The sequence below is a fragment of the Condylura cristata genome, unplaced genomic scaffold, assembly GCF_000260355.1.
Source record: "Condylura cristata isolate star-nosed mole 26May11 unplaced genomic scaffold, ConCri1.0 scaffold00009, whole genome shotgun sequence".
NCBI lineage: Eukaryota > Metazoa > Chordata > Mammalia > Eulipotyphla > Talpidae > Condylura > Condylura cristata.
In genome coordinates, this window is record NW_004567110.1 from 51,713,950 (window position 1) to 51,736,221 (window position 22,272).

The window sequence follows — 22,272 nt, forward strand, 5'->3', positions numbered from 1 at the left end:
CCAATTACCCTGCCCAAGAGACCATTTGGAAACATCTTGAATTCACAGCCTTTACTGTGCAGGAGACCATCTTCTACCACAAAGGAGATTCATGAGCTGGATAACACCACAGACAACACGTGGAAAATAACTTCTGTCAATCCTGCCCAAATTTTGACCCGTGCAATCACAGAATGTCATCAAGTGGTGGTTGTTTTAAACTAAGAATTGCTATATAGCAACAGATAATAAACACACAGTTCAAATTGATACTAAAATTAAACAATTATAACTTTCATATTACCTATTTGCCAAAGGTATTAAGTTTGGAAACCTATGGTGTCTGTGATAGGTTGAATCATGTCTCCTAAAAAGGTATGCTGAATTTCTAACTTCAAGAACTTGTAAACGTATCCTTATTCAGATATGGGGTCTTTGCAGAGTCAATCAAATTAAATGAAGTCATACTATTTGCGTAGGACCTAATCCAACAATCAATGCCCTGAAAAAGCCATTAATTACACAGTATTGGCATATAGAAATAGGCACTCAGTGTAGACATCCACAAGATGGAGGCAGAGGTTGGAGTGATGGATCTGTAAGGCAAAGAATGTCAGAGAAGGAACCTCCTTAAAAGAAGGAACTACCCTAAAGACTTCAGAAAGAAGGTCCTGACAACATTAGGACTTCTAGTCTCAAGATCTGTGAAAGACTAAATTTCTGTTATTTTAAGATACCTGATTAGTGGTACATTGTTATGACAGTTGTGGATGACAACAGGTATTATCGACTATTACAAATACTGATGATAACATGTAACACATCTGTTGTGCTATCAATGCTGTGTAGTAATCTTTATATACCCTACATATGTAAATTTCAAATTTAAATCGATTTTCCGCAGTATGCCTTTGTACTGCTGATAATTGTGTGTGTGTGTGTGTGTGTGTGCGTAGATAGAGAGAGAGAGAGATAGTTAATGAAGTGCCATTGTTGTACACCCTTGCTAGTGAATTTACAGGCTAGGTCTCCTGCCCACAGCCTTCCCACTGCCAAAGCACCCATAGTCCTCCACCAAAGTCCACTGTATTGTTCATCACACCCAGTTGCCCTGGTTTCACTCCTCTCCCTAACCCCTTCCCTCTTAACACCAAAGATTTATCCCTGCTGATTCTTGAAGTCACACGACTGGTGTATTCTCGGTATCCAGGCAACCTAACTTACTGGCCTTACACCTGAAGAAAGTCAGAACCATTAAAAGGGATAAAAACTCAATGAGGCAATGCCATTACCTGTTAGCTGTTTGCTGATGGAAAACTGAAGCTATTCATTAAAAATGTATTTGAAAAATTTTCTGCAGCTTTTAGTTATTCATCCTAAATACTTCCAGATAATGATACCTATTCCCGAAGCCATACACCAAACATTTAATAATATACATCACTACTTCATTTAATGATACAGATCACTACTTCAGAGTGTCTATTACTATAAAAGCAGTAAAAAAAGATTATATTACTGTATGATTATATTAATTAAGAAAAATGATTATTAAGAAAAAATGGTGCATCAAGTTCATACTTAGCAAATTCTCCTCCAAAGTTGTTATTTGCACCTGGCTTCAGGAAAACTCCTGGTGAATGTAATTATCTCAGGATTTCAGTAAGGACATTGTAGTATTTTTTAATTGACATTAAGCTCACTGAAATAGCCCCTGGAAAACATTCGCAAAATGTAGAGGTTTTGCCTTATTATTATTATCATCATCATCAAAAATATGCATATCATATTTCCACATTGCAGTCATTGGTCCAATCGAACAAGCACTATACTGAGCTGGTAGCAGATTCATATGAGCTATAAAAATAAATAACTACATGATAGTCTTTTTGATGTACAGCCAAGAATCCTTTAATTTCTGGAGTCATAAAAAGGTGAAAAGAATCACAAATTCAAAAATGCCAATAAGTACTTGGGTGAAATATCCTTTAGACCCAGGTAATACTAGCTTTTCTGTACAATAAAAAATTAATTTCTTAGGGGAAAGTTGATAAAAAAAAGTGACATAGCTAAACAATAAGAATTAATTTCTTAGGGGAAATATTAATAGCTCAGTGATTTATTAAACACTAAGAATGAGAAATCTGAAAATATTTGGGGGTATTAGCTTGTAGATTTTCAAAAAACACAAATTATGCTACAAACACTTTCTAGAAAGAAACTTTTAAGTAAAAACAAAATAAAAACAGTGGTCAGAGCAAGTGGAAGGTGGAAGAAGTTGGCTGCTACAGACCCTGAGAGACACTCATAGCTTCAGTCACTGAACCTCCCTAGACGTCTGTCTCCTCATGCACAGAATGAAATGACTTATCACCTATGTCAATGATCATTATGATGAAAAATGTGTACGGAAAAATGTGTACAGTTATGGTGTAGCACACCATAACTACAAAGTGTGATAGTGATTTTATGTTAGACATTAATCTAATTGGAAAAATAACCCCGCATTACAAATTTTCACATCTATTTCTCTTTAACTGAAGGCTAACTTTAGGAAGTTATGTTTCAGTGCTGTGAATGCTGAACTCCTTTTGACTTTTTATTTTTCTTTAAATTCTAAACTTTGAATATACCAAGCCTGTCAGTTATTAACAATGAATATTTAGAATAGAAAAATATGTCCTGGAAGTCTAAAGTATAGATTATATAAAATATAAAACATTCTTGTTGACCTTTTAACAAAATCTGTTAAGCAGAAACAAGAGGTTAAGGCTGAGAAACATTTTCTTATTTCTGAAGCACTGATGATTTCACACATTCCCTTTTCAAAGCTCTTTTAACAGTTCTGACATAAGGCCTACTGAAGTTCCAGCTGGCATAATGTAGACAGGTTAAGGGCATAGAAGTAAAAGAGCTTGTATGAAAATCAAAAAAAAAAAAAACAAAAAAAAAAAACCTCCTTCATTGTTCTCTTTAAATTTATATCATGTTTTCATGTTTAGACAGAGCATATTTCTAGCCAGGTCACCCAACTGGGGAGTTCCCTTGACTTCAAAGATATCTCCTCTTGGGGACGACATCAGCTGAATCCTATCTGAAGTTACAGTAAAAATAAGAGGACTTTGTTTTTGATCTTTCTACAAGAACTGTTACAAGGCACTGTTTAATTGGTTTCTTACAAACAAAGATACACAATAACCTATTGGTCTAGAGCATAAATTAGCTGTTAAAAGTTCAGTTGGAAGTAGTTTATGCCTAATGCTCATTAATTCACTTTCCAGGTCATTCAGAATAAAAATCAAACTCCTTCCTCTAGTTGATAAGAAAGAATTATTCAAGCTTTACCAGCTCTTAAGAACAAAGAGTTCTTATGCTCAGTAATGTCTTCTTTGCATTATAATATTCTTTAAAAGGTAGAGAATTAACATGCAGTACTCAATCTAGTCATTAACCCATTTCATGAATTTATTGTCCATTTTATGCCAGACACTTGATGGCAGTTCCAGGCACCTGAGTGGCAGTTCCTGGCTTCAGGAGCTGGCAGTGATTATAGAGTGACATGAGTGCCAGCATAGATGGGAATCAAAATACCAGCTGTGTCCAAGAAGTGCTCACACATGATGAATCTTCATAGACTAGTTGATGAAAGAAGGAGAAAGGATCCCATCCGAGGAGAGGGTGGGACTGAAAGTGGATCAATGATCCCAGGAGTTTGACATGGGTGTCTGAAGTAAGGCATAATGGGACAAGAAGAACTGAGCAAAGTAAGAGAAGGGATGTGTCTGACCAGTTTGGACTGCAAACTCTGTGATATAGGGAAGCAGTGAAACATCTGAGCAGGGTGAGGCTTGTTTATGTCTGTATGTGTGTGTGAGTGTACATGTATGCATTCAGTGTTTGTGCTTAGTTGTACTGGGAGGAGTAGAGAGAATTCTTTGAAACATGGTTAAGAGTTTATCTATTAGGAAGCTACCACGGTAAGCCAAGAAAAATGTGTCAAGGTCTACTTAACACTATTTTAGTAGAGAAGTTGGGCAGGGACAAACTAAAGAAAGAATTATTTCAGGCACTGGAAACAAAATATGATTACTGACTGGATGCAATTGCAAGGAAATGTTTCCAATGACTTAAAGGTTTTCCTCTTAAGCAACTGGATCATTAATGATACCTGAGGAGTATAAGCAAGTGTGAACTGGGTTTCTTGGATGTTTAGGATAACAACAAGAGATGAATATGCCTGTTTACATGTGATAGCATCAAATTATTCCCATACTAACTTCCTAACATGCTCAAATCCAAACTCCTTTCTTCTCCCTGTTTTCCCTCCTATAATGCTCCTACCTCTTTTTCCTTGTCCTGTGCAAGCACCTCCTGGCCTCTAGAATCATCTTTGGAATTTTAGTCTGAATTAATGTGGTTCATTAATGTGGACTTATGTAGTCTGAACTGTAGCCATGTCCCTGTCTAAATCTCTCACATGTGTCTTCAACACAAAAATCAAAGTCCTTCACATTAGTGCTCATGTTCCTTCTCAACAGAACCCTGCTTCTTTTCCCATCTTCATTTTGCACCACTGCCCACTGCACACAAGAATTCTATTGCTGGGAAATTTGTTCACCTACTTTTTTCTATTGGGAGCTTCTGCCTCTCCGGCACCAAACATTCCTCTGGTTACCACCTCCTCCTCCTTCAGGGTCACAACTTAGCCATCATTTCTTTAACTGTCCCTGGCCTCTAAGACCGAGAAGTGGTCTTCTTTGTGTTCTCATTGTACTTAAAAGCTTCATGAAGCTAAGATAGTGTCTTCTTCATTTATGTACTATGCGTTCTGTAGTGGTGTATCTACTGCTATGCTAAAAGTTGCCCCACAGGGCCCTCCCTGGTGATGCCATTAAAGTGCAGCACTAAGAAACCAAAGCCACTTCAGCATGAGTTCGATCCCCAGCCCCGGAGGAGATCCACATGGTGCAGCAGACCTTTCCTAATCCGCCCGCTGCTCCCCTCAGCAGTGTACTTCGTCCGTCTGTCTGTTCTGCTCCCCACTCTGTCTCTGGTGAATCCTCTCACCACCCCTGTACCTCTGGCCTATACTCTAGTTCTGTATGCATAAAAAATAAATAAACCTTTAAAAAAATACAAGTTGCCCCACATGTGCCAGGGTAAAGGAACAAACATTTATGATCTCACAGTTTATGAGAGTCAGGAATTCTAGAGCAACTTTCCTAAGTTGTGCTGCCACGGGTCCCTCATGAGACTGTAACCAAGATATCAGTCAGGGCTACAGTCATTTGAAACTTAACTGGGTTGAAGGATCCACTTCCCAGTTCATTCACATGACTATTGATAGGCATCAACCAATCAAGCTACTGATGCCATTGGACAAAATGATGCAAGGCATATAAAGACAAAGATATAAAGGCTAAGATTAGCTAACCTTAGAAATGACATGTCATGATTTTGTAATATCCTATTGTTCACACAGACCAACCACGGGGAATGTGGGACGGGACTATCCAAGGGTGTGAGTAGAAAGAATGGGAATAATAGGGGTAGTGGGGTACTGGGGTACTCTGTAAACTGGCTATCAGTCTTGAGTGCAGAACAATGCAATTGGTACATAAGCGGTATTGACAGATATCTGAAAATGAATTCATAAATAAATTAATATAAGGTAAATAAGTTTTGGGTTAATTATTCTAAAGTATCTAGAGATGTAATAGTTATATTTTCTATTAATTTAGTATGTTTTCTTGGTGAAAACTAACATGCGGATTTTATATTCTCTATATTTTCTAACCTCTGGGTTACTGGGTTTCTTTCACATAAGGTATCCGATGCATAAAGATTGATTTAATGGCATATAGTTGTTTATTAATTGAGCAGACAGGAAAATTCTGTGAGATAATATATAATCACCTCTTTGCATCTTGGGGAAAAAAAAGAAAGAAAGAAAAAGAAACATTACTTCCCATAGATTTTCATGCTTTACTTGTAATAGGACTTGTCTCATTAGTTGATACATTTATGCTGATTAAAAGGTAAAGGAAAACAATGTCTGAAATAGAAGGTCCATTAAGCAAGAAAATGAGAACCATAAACAACAGAAAGGATATTAAACTATTTTACCTTTCATTGGACTTGTGAATTTTGTGGAAGATAATGCTGAGCTTAGTGAGATGTAATTCAAAAACTAAATTATTAAAATGGGTTTGTCGACTGGTATCATTTTCTAGCTATGCTGCATTAAATGTCATTTAACTGTTCTAATGACTTTTAATTTGCAGATATGATTGATAAGCTTTTCTTTGTCTATGAGTAAAATATGTTGGCATAATAGGTGGATCAATACATAATACAATATTGTAATATTATGATAGTATTCAATGGATCTACTCATTTAGAAAAAAATCATTATTAAATTAAACTCTTTAAAATAATATTTTTAAAAACTGAATTACAATGCTACATATCAGAAATGTATATACTATAAGCCAATGTTATTTCAATAAAAATATTTTAAAAATCAATCAATAAAATACAAAGCCAACTATACAATATTGATGAAAGATATTAAAGCCATAAATAAATAGAAATATATCTAATATCCATGCCTTGAAAAACAATATTGTTAAATATCAGTACTATCCAAAGCAACCTATGATTTAATAAAATTCCTGTCAGAATTCTTATGGCAATTTTTTACAGAAAAAGAAAAATATACATAACAATTCACATGAAAACTAAAGGGACTCTGACTAGCCAATACAATCTTGAAAAGTGAAACAAAAATTGAAAGATGAATTCTTCTTGATTTAAATCTTACTATAATGTTACAAAAATAAAAACAGTATGGCACCGTTAAAAAAAAAATAAAAGGCACAGACCAACAGAATAGAGTTCAGAAACAAACCCTCACATATGATATGTGGTTAAATAATTTTCAATAATAGTACCAAACCTATCCAATAGGAGAATGCAATCCTTTCAACAAATTATCCTGGGAAAACTGGATATCCACATGCAAAGGAATAAAATTGGACTCTTCCCTGAATTCATAAACAAAAATTAACTCAAAGTGGCTCAAAAGCCTAAATGTAACAGTTAAAACTATAAAATGTTTAGGAAAAACTAAGCAAAAGCTTCATGATATTAAATTTAGTGATTGCTTCTGGAATATGAAACCAAAGATGTGGACAACCAAGAAATAAAAAAGACAAATTGAGCAGCCTTAAAATTTAAAACCTTTGTCCATCAAAAGACAACATTAACAAAGTAAAAATTTAACCTATTAAATGGGTCATCATGTTTGTAAATCAAATATCTGATATGGGATTAATGTCCAGAATCTACAGAGAACACTTAAAGCTCAACATAAAATAAGCAACTTGATTAAAAAATAAGCAAAGAATTTGAACAGTCATTTCTCCAAAGAAGATTCAGACCAATAAAGATGCTAAAAACATTATTAATCATAAGGGAAACACAAATCAAAAACTATAATCATTTCCATCAAAACTAAAAAATAATTATTTTTATCAAAATTGAAATAAAAATAATAGATGCAGCCATGATGTGGGAAAACTGGCACTCTTATGGACTGTTGGTTGGTATATAAAATGGCATAGCCACTCTAGAAACAGTAGGCAGGTCTTCAAAAGTTAAAATACATTTACCTCCATGGGGGGGGGATTTTTCAGCTTAACATCATCTTTTTGTAATAAATAAACAAATAATAAATATCCTAAAGAATTTCTCAAAGAGGGTCTTCCTGGTGGTGCAACAGCGTTAAAGCACAGCACTATGAAGCTATCAGCAGCCACTGCAGCACCAATTTAATCCCTGGCCCACATGGCTCAGCAGACTTTTCCTATCTCCCACTACTCCCCTTAGCAGAATATTTCAGTCAATCCAACTGTTCTGTTCCCCACTCTGTCTCTGATGAACCCTCTCATACCCCATACCTCTGTCCTGTACCCCAGTTCTTATATGCATAAATACTTTTAAAATTTTTTTCTCAAAGAAATATTTGCACAAAATATATTCAGAGCAGCATGATTCACAATAGCTGAAACATAGAAATCAGACAAATGTTCATCAACAGATGAATGGATAAACAACATGTGGTACATATAGCCAGTAGAATATTAACAACTAGATTTCAAAAGGAAGTTCTGATATGTGTTTCTACATGGACAAATTTTAAGGACATTATGCCAGCTGAAATAAAGCAGCTACAAAAAAGAATAAAATAGTTGTGCAAAATCATACAAATATTAGGCCCTCCATGAAGTGCAAGAAGTTAAGTCTCAGCACTATGAAGCAATCCATAGCCACTGCCACATGAGTTTGCTCCCTGGACAGGGAGGTGACCCACATGGCACAGCACACCTCTCCTGTCTCACACACTGCTCCCCTCAGCAGTGTATTTCAGTAGTTCCTCCTATTCTGCTCCCCACTCTGTCTCTGGTGAATCCTCTCATCCCCCACAGCTCTGGCCTACAAGCCAGCTCTTGTACACATAAATAAGTGTCTTTAATTTTTTTTTTAAATTTTTTAAAAAGTCATACAATACTGTAGGATTCTACCTACAAGAGGTACCTAGTATGGTCAAAATCAGAGAAACAAAAACTAGAAATCTGGTTACCAAGGGCTAGGAAGATGGAAATAAGGGGCTATTGTTCAATGGGTGCAGAGTCTCGGCTTTGCAAGAAGCAGAGAGATCTGGAGGTGGATGGCAGTGGTGGCTGCACAACATAAAAATATTTAATATCACTGAACTATATATGTATACTGAAGTATACTGAAAATGGTTAACAACTGTTAAATGATGTGCATTTTACCAAATAAAAAAAATAGGAAAAAAGAAATATCTAAAAAGAAAGGGTGCAAAGTAAGAGACAGTAAGGGATGGCAGTGTCTGTATCTTGACTTTCTCAATCTCACTATAGTTTTACAAGATATTACAACGGGGATATACTGGGAAAACTGTACATTGGGATCTCTCTGCATTATTTCATACACTGCATCTGAATTTACATTGATCTCAAGATTAAAATTTTACTTATCACAAAAAGACACAGAAAGCTAGCACTTATTTTACTGGGTGTTACAAAAACCATAGCTGATTAAATTTTAACTCATTCACTCAACATGTACTTACTAAGCAGCAGCAATGTATTGGTTCTCACACAGTTTACATTATTTTTATAAGCAAATTACAACTATCACGAGGTAAGGACTAAAACGCCTGCTACTGTCCTGGTAACATATTTAATATAATTTAATTTTAACATATTTAATAAAATAATATTTAATAAAGCACATTTTGCACTCAAAGTAGACTATATAACGGGGGCTGTATTTAGAGGATACATTACATAGAATGAGTAATGCATCGACAGTGTTTTTCAAGATATTAAATTCTAACACATTGAGTTTTTTTTTTAAACATTTCCATTTAAATTCCTTTCCATGGGAAAGTTGAACATACCTATTACATTCTAAGTACTTTAATAAGTTTGGGGTTGAGAAGGGGCAATTCAAGATGATATTTCTTTTTATACTGTATCTTTTTTTCTAGACAAGTTAAGGACATAAATGTTCAAGATGCCCAAGTTTGCAGTTAAGAGAGAGAACAACCAATTTAGTACTTTGGACTATCAGCAAAATAGAAAGTTACCTTTCATTTTCACGGGTGGGTTGCTTTGATTTATCAAATTGCTAATCTTCAAAGATTCCATTTCTTTGCTAGTGAGCAGTCAGAATGGGTTCAATGTGTCTTGTTGTTCTGTTGACTTGCCAAGAATTTAGTGTTTTTTTCCTACATTTCCTATATACTTCTAACTCAGGTTAAACCTAATGCCATTTAAAGGAGACTAGTGCTTCAAATTATAACTAATTTGTAGTAAATGTTTCCTGAAAAAAAAATGCATTATACAACTGATAAAATAGTTCATCTCTAATATGCCACTTTCAACACAATGTTACCGAATCATTCTCAGTTTTACATCACTAGTAGTGTTCACTTTGAATTAGTGAGAGTGAGAAGCTTATGTTTTTAAAGTGATTTTACTGGAAATACAGTTCTTAAATTGAAAATGTTTAGTATGTGAAAGCTATTTAGTTAGCTTGTTTAAGAAAGATATATGATCTCCTTTAAACATATACACTTTAATTTTTGTAGTAGTTTTAGTTTTGCAGAAATTACTGAAAGTTCCTTTATACCCTCTCACACACTACAGTTTCCCTCATTTTTGGTATAATTGCCATAATAATGAGCCAGTAATGATATTAAAATCCACTGCCAGGCCCTCCCTTGGTAGCACAAAGGGTTAAAGCGCAGCACTGCAAGCCAGCCACAGCCTCTTCAGTGTGAGTTCTATGCCCAGCCCCAGAGGTGATCCATATGGTGTAGCAGACCTCTTCTGTCTCACCCACTGCTCCCCTCAGCACTCTCTTTGGTGAGTCCTCTCACTATCCCTGCACCTCTGGCCTGTACTCCAGTTCTGTATGCATAAATAAATCTTTAAAAAAAAATCCGGCCCTCCCTGGTGGCGCAGCGGGTTAAAGCACTGCACTGAGAAACTAAAGCCACTTCCGCATGAGTTCGATCCCTGCCTGCCCCGGAGGTGACCACATGGCGTGGCAGACCTCTCCTGACCCGCCCACTGCTCCCCTCAGCAGTGTACTTCATCGATCTGCCTGTTCTGCTTCCCGCTCTGTCTCTGGTGAATCCTCTCACCCTCCGCATCTCTGGCCTGTACCCCAGTTCTGTATGAATAAATGAATAAATATTTAAAAAAAAAAATCCGATTCCTACATGAGGCTTCACAACTATATTGTTCATTCTATGAGTTTTGACAAATATGAAATAACATTATAGTATCATACAGAATAGTTGTTTTTGCTCTCAAAATTTCCTATGTACCCTATTTCCCTCCTTCCCAACCTCTGTTCTTTTTCTGTATCCATAGTTTTGCCTTGTCCAAAATGTCATATAGCTATAGACTTTTCAGACTGGCTTTCTTCCCACAGCAATATGTACTAAGGTTTCTTCATGTGGTTGGATGGTGCATTTGTTTTTATTGCTCAATGTAATATTACATATTACATTGCATTATTGTTATAATAAATAATTCAATAACTTCCATGTTCAATTGTACTCCATTGCCATGGTTTGCTTATTCACCTATTGAAGGGCATCTTGATAATTTCCAAGTTTGGGCAATTATGTATGCATACAGTTGATATATACATTTATGTGCAAACTTTTTTGCAGATATCAATTTAACACACTTTGGTAAATATCAAGGAATGATATTACTGGATTATATGGTAAGTTTCTTAGTTTTCTAAGAAACCACCAAACTATCTTGCAAAGTGTCTGTACCACTTTGCATACACACTAGTAATGACTGAGACTCCTTGTTCTAAATCTTTGCCAGAAATTGGGTTTGTCAGTATTTTGGGTATGAGCCATTCCATCAAGCATGTACTTTTAATTTGAATTCCCTGATGGCATATGATACGGAGCATCTTTTCATATGCTTATTGGTCTTAAATATGTCATTTTTTAGGAGATATCTGTTCAGACATTTTGCCCATTTATAGTTTGGATAATTGGTTTGTTGTACTTGAAGAGCCATTTGTATATTACATGCTTTTTGCAAGATTTCCTTCCCATTTATGACATGATCCTTTTTGAATAGCCCAACTAATGTGCTTAGTTACTTTTATATGACCTTCAAAGCTTAGAAAAATTCCCACAAGTAGTATTCATCATGTGTTTGAAGATATCCATTTTAGGCACTTCTCAATTAAAATGCAGACTTACATAAAAAATTCATTGTTTTGTGCAAGCACACTTTCAAATATATGCAGTAATTATTGAGAATGAATGAGGATATAGTTCTACCCTACCTCCAAAATCAGAATTTGAGTTTGTTTTGATGAGAAAAACTTGATGAAAATATATCAGTTAACTTTCAGTTAAGACTGTACTGTCACTTAGATCAATAAGAACTGTTCACATTTCATGTCAGAGCAGTCATAATTTCATAACAGAACACTCATCACCAGTGCAAAAAGATTTATATATAGTAAGTATACTGTACCGGACCAAGATCACTGAATCACTGACTTTTGCTTTTTCCCAAGCTAGTCACTAGCTTCTTCCAGACACAATTACATTTTAGGAATTAGAAACAGGGTTTTATTCCCATTTCAACTGCCCAAGATAAATGACCTTTTGAAAAATCCCTTCCTTGCTAACTCAAATCCCAGTAAAATATTATGGACAATTAGATGACTCCAAAAGAATTAAAAATCACCCATTCTTAGCATTTGCAATACATCCTAAAAATTCCCTTGAGGCTACCCTGGAGAGATAGAGACAAGGTAATACAAGTAAAGACATATGACAAGTAAGTCCTAGGCTGAAAGCCCTTTGAATCAATGTAACAGAAATCTATGAACCAATATTACTCATTATGTTTATATTACATTTTGTGTTTGTAGTTGCAGTCTGGAAATTGAATCTCTGACAACTTTCTGAGAATTCAATTCAGACCATATTTCCCTCTCTAGTTTCTTTTTTAAACAACTGTGATATCCAGCTAAGCAGTGGTTGTTACTTATATGACATGTGCTTAAAGAGATTTACTACACTTGTCAGAAAACTATTAGATGTGTGCTAGGGGGAGACTATGTCTTTAAAAATCTATTAAGTCATCCTATGTCGTTTACACAAAACACCAGTACCTCCCTCTGTACACTTCAACAAGTTGAGCATTACTAGTGAAAGTAAGCTAACTGGGGCTAGAGCTCTCAACAGTTAACCTCCTGAAATAAGATTTTCCTTCCCAAGAGAATTTTGGATTCAGGGACCATGATTATACATCCTTGTCATCTAAGGGTTCGCTAGTACTAAATACAATGTAAAAGGCATTTGCTACAAAAGAGGCAGTGTTTTGATTCTTGGCAAGTATATTATCTGATATTATTTGACAAGGGAGCTGTCATAGGGACACCTCAAATGTACAGAACTCTCTCTACAACGAAAGACTGCTTACCAAAGAAAGTTACAAATCTCAGCTTAACACAAAGTGTGGGAGGCCATTGCTTACTTTCTATTCAGAGGAGGAAGATGTATGTGTACAGGCTCACACTGCAATTGGAGCTAGGCTATAAAATCCCAGCAAAGAAATTCCTTTTCACAAGGAAACATGGCTTCCTATCAATAGCAGAGAACCACAAATCTCAAGTTAAGCACAGTCCTAGGGCTCACGTTACAGCAAAAGGAGGTCTTTCACTCTCCATGCAGATGGAAACAATAGGGCCTGACTGGACATTTGAATACCCAACTCCCCTAACTAGGATTCTCATTGTTGTCAGCAGGATGACAGCTTAATAGGAACCTTTTTTTTTTTTAAAGATTTATTTATTTGTTCATACAGAACTGGGGTACAGACCAGAGGTGCAGGGGCGGTGAGAGGATTCACCAGAGACAGAGTGGGGAGCAGAACAGGCAGATGGACGAAGTACACTGCTGAGGGGAGCAGCGGGCGGGTCAGGAGAGGTCTGCGGTGCCATGTGGATCACCTCAGGGGCAGGCAGGGATCGAACTCATGAGGAAGTGGCTGCTTAGTGCTGTGTTTTAACCCACTGCACCACCAGGGAGGGCCTAATTGGGACATTTACTGGGGCACAATTAAATAATGAATGTGCTAAAATTTCTATAGTAATTCAGATGTGAAAATTTTTCATCTAATTATGTTTTATTCGTTTAATTTAATGCTGCATTAAATGCAAAATATTTTAAAACTTTCCTGAACTTATGGTCTTATTCTGAGCACCTGTGTAGGAGCTGAGAAATAGTTATTCTGAAGATGGATTTGCCCACTCTTAAGATGATTATAATCTGTCTAACATAACACGATACTTAACAGAAACAATTCTGATAGAAATGCGCATTACACTGCACTGTTGTTCTGTTTCACTGAAAAGTTGGTGTGTCTCTCCTCCATGCCACAGATGAGACTTCTCTTATTGAGAGTAATGTTCCAGCTCTTTGTATGTAGAATCCCCAACAAATGTCTTTTGAATGAGTAAATAAATAAATGAAAGATATGGAAATTCAGAATTACAAGTAACAATATTTGGTCTAACATGAGTTTAGGGCACTATGAAAATCTACATAACCTTTTTCAAAACCAAATGCATAACCTAAACATCTATAACCTTTTATAAAAAGTGCTGATGTTCTAATAACACAGACTAGAAAGAGTTTTATAGTTTTGGAAGTCTATGAAAGTATATAGAAATGTCACAAAATAGAACCTCACTATTTTATGCATTCAGCCATTTGTGTCTATTATTCCTACCAGCAATAACTACTTTTTTTCCTTGAGTTCCTTATAATCAATACTACCTTTTTGAAAATTACTGAAAGTTATGCCCTGAGCACATGCTATTCTAAGGTAATATTCTCACTTGTATTTCAGAAAAGTTTACTTGCTGGTTGTGTATCAATGCCTGTGCTACCTCTTTTTTTCTAGCTTTTAGGATAAAGAAAAGAAAAATTCAAATACTAAATAAAATTATGCAAAAAAGGAATGTATTGACATTTCAAAGTTACAACCTTCATTGTTTAAATGATAGAACACTGATTTAACTCATCAAATTTATAGAACTTATTTCTTGAAGAAAAATCTCAATTATCTATTCAAAAATAGAGAATACTTGAGACTCAAGTCTACACAGTCATGTTTTCCAATAATTTAATATGTCATATATCCCTTAAGTAGATTAATGCCATAATTAGTTTGTAATAGATAGGGGAAAAAGGTTGTTCTTCTTTCTTTGCTGGAAACAATAGTTGGTAATTGGGACAGGGTTTAGGAGTAGCTAATTTAAACTCAAAACATCTCACTGTGACTCATCATTCTCACGTGAGATTTATATGTAAATATGTATCATAATGCACTGAGAAGACATGAATATTCAGCTACAAATATTCAGATTCATTCCATCAGATTTTGGAGATCACAGCCCTTACAATTATGAACCCAAAATATCTCCTACACTTCTGCATGCTTTTTCTTAAGTACATATACAAAAATAATGTTGAGGAAATGAAGGGGGAGGGAGTGTAATCATTATATATTTGCTTCCTTTTACATTCCCAAAACTGATCCTATCTAGCTGGTTGATAAAGAAGATTCCAGAGGGACAAGTGATTCAATAGGTTTAAAGAACTACTGTGTTTATAAACATTTTTTTAATAAACCTGTTATGCTTAATCCTACAAAGTCTCATGCATCTTCATATCTAGCATTCGACAGACTAGGTAGTTGCTAAAGATAAATTTTCCTTGTACTATAACAATTATGTTTTTAAAATAAAAGTTGTGTACTATAGGTAGGCATGTAGATTGGTATAGACACTATGGGAGAAAGTATGACATACCTCAAAAAGTGAAAAACAAAATTACCATATGATCCAACAATTCTACATCTGGAAAAATATCCAAAGGAATTGAAAACAACATTGGAAGAGATATCTGCACCCTCAACAACAGGCAACCAGAACAACACCTTTGCTAACTCATAGCTTCTTAAGACACAAGCAATGACAACAACCACTTTTACTTTATTTGAGCTTCAGATTTTTACAGATGACTCAGTTTTCAAATCAATAAATAATTAGAAAGTTCCAAGCCTAGCAACTGTCATAGTGTAGTGATGTTTATGTTACAGAAATACCTTCTAAATACTCTAGAAACATACAGAAAGTTTCTCTCTCAGCTCTCACTGAAAGATGTTCTTTTCTGCAAATTGATTTACTTGTTTGTGTGGTTTTGTGTGTACAGTGTACTCTATTAATGGTACACAATAAGGCAGGGATCCTGAGGCCCTTCACCTTTTTCAGGGTTCTGGGATGGAACAATGAGAGGTCATGAGATTCTTAATGTGAATGAGTGAGGGAGGGACTCCCCCAGAAGTTAAGGGACTCTTCCTCTTGGGCTCTCACTGGGGCTGGTGATCTGGGGTCTCTAACTCCTTGGAGGCCATATGGTCCATATCTTGCTGCTGTCAGGTCAAGAAATGAGCTTGACAAGGTATTCACTGAGGGAAATGCCAGCCCCAGCACTGAAGTTAGAGGAGTAGGTGTCACTGTTAAAACCTCAGTAGACAACCTGGTCCTCAGTGTATCCCAAGATGCCCTTGAGGGGGCCCTTCAATGCCTGCTTCACTACTTTCTTGATGTCAGCATATTTGGAAGCTTTTTCCAGATGAAAGGTGAGACCTACAACTACTATGCTGAGGACATAGAAGGTCATGCCAGTCAGCTTCTTGTTCAGCTCAGGGATGACCTTGCCCCAAGCCTTGGCCATGCCAGTAGAAGTAGGAATGATGTTCTGGGAATTCTCTTAGCCATCATGCCACAGCTTCCCAGAAGGAGTGCCCAGGTCTTATTGGTGATAGTGATGGCATGCACTGTGGTCATGAGTCTGGCCACCATAACAAAGTTGTCATGGATGAACTTAGCCTAGAGGATGACCTTAGGAGTGGTGGCAAGTAACTGGTAGTGCAGGAGGCATTGCTGGCAATCTTGAGGGAGTCATCAACTTTTGGTGGTTCAGGCCCATCACAAACATGGGGGTATCAGCAGAAGTGACAGAGCTAGTTCCCATCCATCAGGTAAACCAGCTTTCTCCAGGATAGTTAAGACACCAATGGACTCCACAATATGTTCAGCACCAGTATCATCCCATTTGATGCTAGGGAAATGTCACTTCTGGAAGATGGAGATGGACTTCCTGTTGGTGACAAGCTTCTTGTTCTCTACTTTCACTGTGCCATTGAACTTGCAATGGGTGGAATCATACTGGAACATGTAGACCATGCAGTTGAGGTCAATGAAGGCATCAGTGATGGCATCAATATTCATTTTTCCAGAGTTTAAAGCATCTCCCCCTGACCAGGCACCCAGTCCTGCCAAATTTGTTACCTTCACCTTCACCATGATGTCTGAGGGTTCTCAGGCCTCTGGGAGAAGAGGCAGCTCTCTATAGAATTAGGAGGCAGGGGGCTTTTTCCACAATTTTAAGATTAACAGTTGCATTTTACTTTGTAATACCTTAAACATCAATATCTTCCCTGACTTTTAGCTCTCATCATAAACAAATGTGGCTTTAAAATAATATTCCTTGAGTTTTAATACTTTCAAAAACAGCCAAAAATCATTTACTTATATAATTCATTCAGCTATATCTGCTTCCTTATTTAAACTTTTTAGTGCATTGTATTTTCAATTTAAGTATTATTTCCCTTTGTTTTTAGTTTGTAACTGTTTCTCAAACTAGAACATTTCATAACTTATATAAAGCAGTCTGATAAAATGATAGCCTCTTTTATGCTATAATCACAACAAACAAGTTACACAACATGGTTACCAGGGAAACACTGTATTATTAATCATTTTCAGTCTTATGAAGTATTACCTTTATGATTTTCTTCATTAGTTAGGATTTCAGAAATAATTTATAATTGAAGTAAAATGCAGCATGTACAATTCCAAGCAGCTTCATGAAAAACAAATAAGTTTGAAATATATTCTCTCCTGCTTATTTAGGATATGTAGCTTAAGAATTGCTTGCAATTTTTGGAGAGTCACTGATGTGTCCAAAATTTCATTACAAATTACTGAGGGTGTTTCAAAGAATGATGACTCATTTTCTCTCCCTGATAACTTAGGATACAGAACATAATACTCTTTTAGACAATACAATATGAATGATACTTACTATATTCAATGAAAATCAAAAACATAACTTAAGGGACATACACTTCCATGCTTGGATTCTCTGGAGGTAACAGATTCCAGGGTTTGGGAGAGCACCGGTGAAGGATTAGGGCTTATGTTGCCAATGAGTCTAGTAATCTAGTATTTTTCTCTTGCAATCAATAAGTTTTATCCTATCCTCCCTAGTGGCCTGTACCCCAGTTCTGTATGCATAAATAAATAAATCTTTTTTGAAAATTCATGTGGAAAGAAGGAAAACAAAAAAAGAAGGAAAGATAGAGATAGGCAAGGAGGAAGGGCGGAAGGGAGAGAGGTCAGATGAGAGGGAGGGAGCCAAGAGAGAAAGGGGGAGTGTGTTTATCCACAGAAGTTTGGTTTGTTCATCATTGATTTTCAGAACAATTAAGCTAACTGTGCAACATTTTTTAAGGCAGAATTAAAACAAAAGGGGGTAAGCTATTTGTTCCTTTTAAAAGGATGTTTCTAAAATGAGGTAAGATGGCATTTAAAATGGAATCACATGCGGGGTGGTCAATGTGTCACAGAAGAAGCCAGCTGTTCTGCTTCCCCAGGCTCTGTGGGGTGGTGCGAGATTGACAAGGACAGCCTCTCAGGCCCATGGGCCCAGAAACATGAGCAGCTACAGCTGTGAATCATTTCTCAGGTGGGGATTCAAATTACCCAAGCTCACAAAAATTAAAGCAGTACAATTAGAATACAACTTGACTCTACCAGTGTATCCTGAGAAGTAAAAGTAGTGCAAAACTGATGAGGTCAGTTTCTCTGAGAACACACCTGCACTGGGTGTCAAGTAACAAAGTTAATATTGCTTGGTGAGCCCTGATCAGAGCCAGGTAAGTTTGTTAAAGGATTGAAAAAGGATTGAAGGGGTAATAGCACTAAACTAGGATGTTTTGTGATGTCAGCCTACTCATTCATCTCATTCATCCTGAACATGGGATTCTAGTACCTGGCTCTTTGGCCAAAAGTACCATTCCTTAAGAAAAGAAAAGAAAAAAAAAAGTCACTATTGAATGATGATCAGTATCAAAATCTGACACTCTGACACTTCCTTTTTTATGTTCTATGGATAATTGATATTGCCCTCTGTTCCCTCCATCCTCCAACCCCCAACAACTTTTCTAATGATTGACATAGTCTCTTCATTTTAAGAATTTAATTAGGTATTTCTCGGACTGGGAAAAAAACTGTGAAAAAAAAAAGTTTGCACAATTCTGTCCTTACTGATTACATTCCTCTTTTCTAATTTAACTTTCTGAGCTATAATACTGCTCTAAATTCTAAATTCTTGGGAGCTATAGCTAATTATTAAACCCCACCTACACCACCACCATGTACAGTAAAGGGGGAAAAAAAGGCTTCCTTTATGTTGGAGGGAAAGGATATCTTGAACAGACTTTACAAACACAGGTTTTATGGACCCCATCCCCATCACAGACAGAAGAGATCCAAGACACTAAGGACTACAAATCCCATAATGCAATCACGAATAGAGGACTGCTGGGACCTGAGGGTGGAGTTAAGCAGCCAGGTTTGTGGGCCTTAGAGGCCCTTGGTTTCCTGCCAGCTTTCAGCATGCCATTGAGCTTCTAACTTAGTGAAACTGGTAGGACAGTTTTTCTCTCCTTCTCCCTAAGTCACTCCTTTCTTCATTTTCCTCTTTATTCCCCGTTGTGTATGCCTGCAGTTGAGATCATTAAGTCCCTTTAAAGCACACAGTAAGGACCCACAGACAGGCCAACCAATTTCACATTTGGTTTCCCAGTAACACTTTCAAGAATTTTGAAAGTGGTATGAATTTGTGGTCATAACATATATTAAGTTGTAGGGATATAATGTGCAGTGTGGTGAGTATACTAATACTATTGTATAGCTTAAAGTTTCTAAGAGTAGATATTAGTATTTTCCCATCACAAGAAAAAAATACGTAACCATGCATGGTGAGGATATTAAACAAACATTATTATATTTGGCTATCATTTCACAATATACACATACACTGAATGATTATGCAGTACAATTGAAAATAATATGTCAGTTACATATCAACGAAAAAAAATAACTAATTCATGAGAAATAGAAAAGCTATTTGTCACCCCAAAACTAGATAAAACAATTAACATACTTAAAATAGCCTAAAGTTTTGCAAATACAAAGAAAAAGTACAGGCGTAAATAAATGAGTGACAGGTATAAACTAAAGCTTTTAGCACTGAGACAGTTTAGAACTAACAAATGAAAAGGAAGTTTAATCAAAGCATTTCATTATAGACCAAAACTCCAGGAGAGATATAATATTTCAGAAACACAAAATACTCCAGGAGAGATATAATAGTTCAAAAACACCAAATACCTTAAAAGTGCCAGGTTAGGAAGGGTCACGAGCTTATGCTCTTATGTGTTACTTTGAGGGCTAGCCAACCTTCTTCACTAGAATCTAGGGAAATGTTTGTGACATTACACAGCCAGATACAGAAAACTCAAGGCTCAGAGGTCAAATTCCCCATTTGCCAATGCAGTGGATGAGAATTAATCATTGTCCTCAAACAATAACACATCCAGTATCAATACATTCTCATGATCCAGATGAACAAGGTTAAGTAGAGATACTGACTAGATTTTTATTCTCTTTCATCCCATGGACTAAGAGGAAGACCCCAAGATGTGCTGGAAGGGCATAAGTGACATGCAGGGAAAGGATTGGCTTCTACTGTCTCTAGAAAGGAAGACAAGAAAAGCCTTAAAAACAGTGAAACTTGTGGCCCTCCCTAGTGGTCAGTGGGTTAAAGCACAGCACTAAGTAGCTAAAGCCACTGCAGTATGAGTTCGATCCCTGCCCTGGAGGTGACCCACATGGTGCAGCAGACCTCTCCTGACCTGCCCACTAATCCCCTCATTAGTGTACTTGTACTTTACCACTCTGTCTTTGGTAAAGCCTCTCACCTCCTTCACCTCTGACCTGCACCCCAGTTCTGTATGAATAAATAAATAAATCTTTTTTTAAAAACTAGTAAGTATCTAAAATCTTTGTTGTCAATAAGAAACAACAAAGTCAGTAGTGTTTACTGGTACATGTATATCCAAACTAGAAACTGTATTAGCACTAAGACGAATTTGAAGGTTGTTATGGTGTTTGCCAAAATTATGTGCCACTGTACATTATGGACTTCCTAAACTTAATTCTGTTTTCTTCAAAAACCCAAGTTCTGCTGAATAATTTTTTTAAAGATTTATTTATTTATTCATATAGAACTGGGGTACAGGCCAGAGATGCAGAGGGTGAGAGGCTTCACCAGAGACAGAGTGGGGAGCAGAACAGGTAGATCAACGAAGCACACTGCTGAGGGAGCAGCGGGTGGGTCAGGAGAGGTCTGCCGCGCCATGTGGATCTCCTCCGGGGCAGGCAGGGATCAAACTCATACTGAAGTGGCTTAAGCTTCTTAGTGGCTGTGATTTAACCCTCTGCGCCACCAGGGAGGGCCCTCTGCTGAATAACTTGTAACCACTAACACATTAAAGTCATAGTTAGTGGAAATATTTATTGTCCAACAGTTATCAAAAATTAAAACTGTAATAAAAATTCATGTGTAACTTCGAGTATTGAAAGATTAAAAATAATCCCTTTATATAATCATGGATGAATAAAGTGTTATAGTAAATATAATGCTAAGAATAGTAACTTATTTATGGAGAAGCTGTTCTCTGTGTCAGTCAAAGTGCCCTTTTCCTTACATTGTCTCCTTCTAGGCTTTAACCAACTCAGAGATATTCTCACATTATGGATAAAGTAATTGTCTAAACCAGCCATATCATTAATGAGGTGCAGAACTGAGATTTGACCTCATTTTCAACTTCCCTCCCTCCCCATATCTTTCTACTATAACTAAGTTTTTCCAAAGCAAGATCTAGTCTACCTACAAATAGACTGTCCTGTGATTTTAGAATAATTTCTGCTGATCTATGAGCTTCACCCTGAACAGCCACATAACAAGGACACAGTCACAGAAGGATACTCTCTTTCCAGTCAACAGACATATTACTTTCTGTGGATCTAGTATTGTACATGTGAAATTCCTGATATACAAAATGATGATATCATGGAATTGGTATATGATTATATTAGTAAACCATAGAATTAGTTTCAGAGTGTTTAGTAATTAGTGAGTTAGCAATGGAGAAAACTGGTATTTAGTAATAAGTGAGTTAGCAATGGAGAAAACTAGTTTCATCCCTGCAGGCTCTCATTTCACTGCTCTTTCTTCAATCTATATCCTTATTTACATTTCAGCAAATACCTGTGAAGTGTCATCTGTGCTAGGTTAACCAGCCTTGAAGACCACATGATGCATTAGAAAACAGCTTAGGCCCTCCCTGGTGGCTCGGCGGGTTAAAGCACAGCACTAAGAAGCTAAAGCCACTGCAGCATGAGTTCGATTCCCACCTGCCCCGGAGATGACCACATGGCGTG

At 36.5% G+C, this 22,272-nt stretch overlaps 1 protein-coding gene and 1 pseudogene across 1 annotated transcript in view; both read right to left on the bottom strand.

Moving 5' to 3' along the window:
- Positions 1-22,272, bottom strand: part of NKAIN3 (Na+/K+ transporting ATPase interacting 3) — a 500,340-nt gene that overhangs the window by 423,547 nt on the left and 54,521 nt on the right. The gene's annotated exons all lie outside the window — the stretch shown is intronic.
- LOC105853437 lies at positions 16,076-16,941 on the bottom strand (annotated as a pseudogene).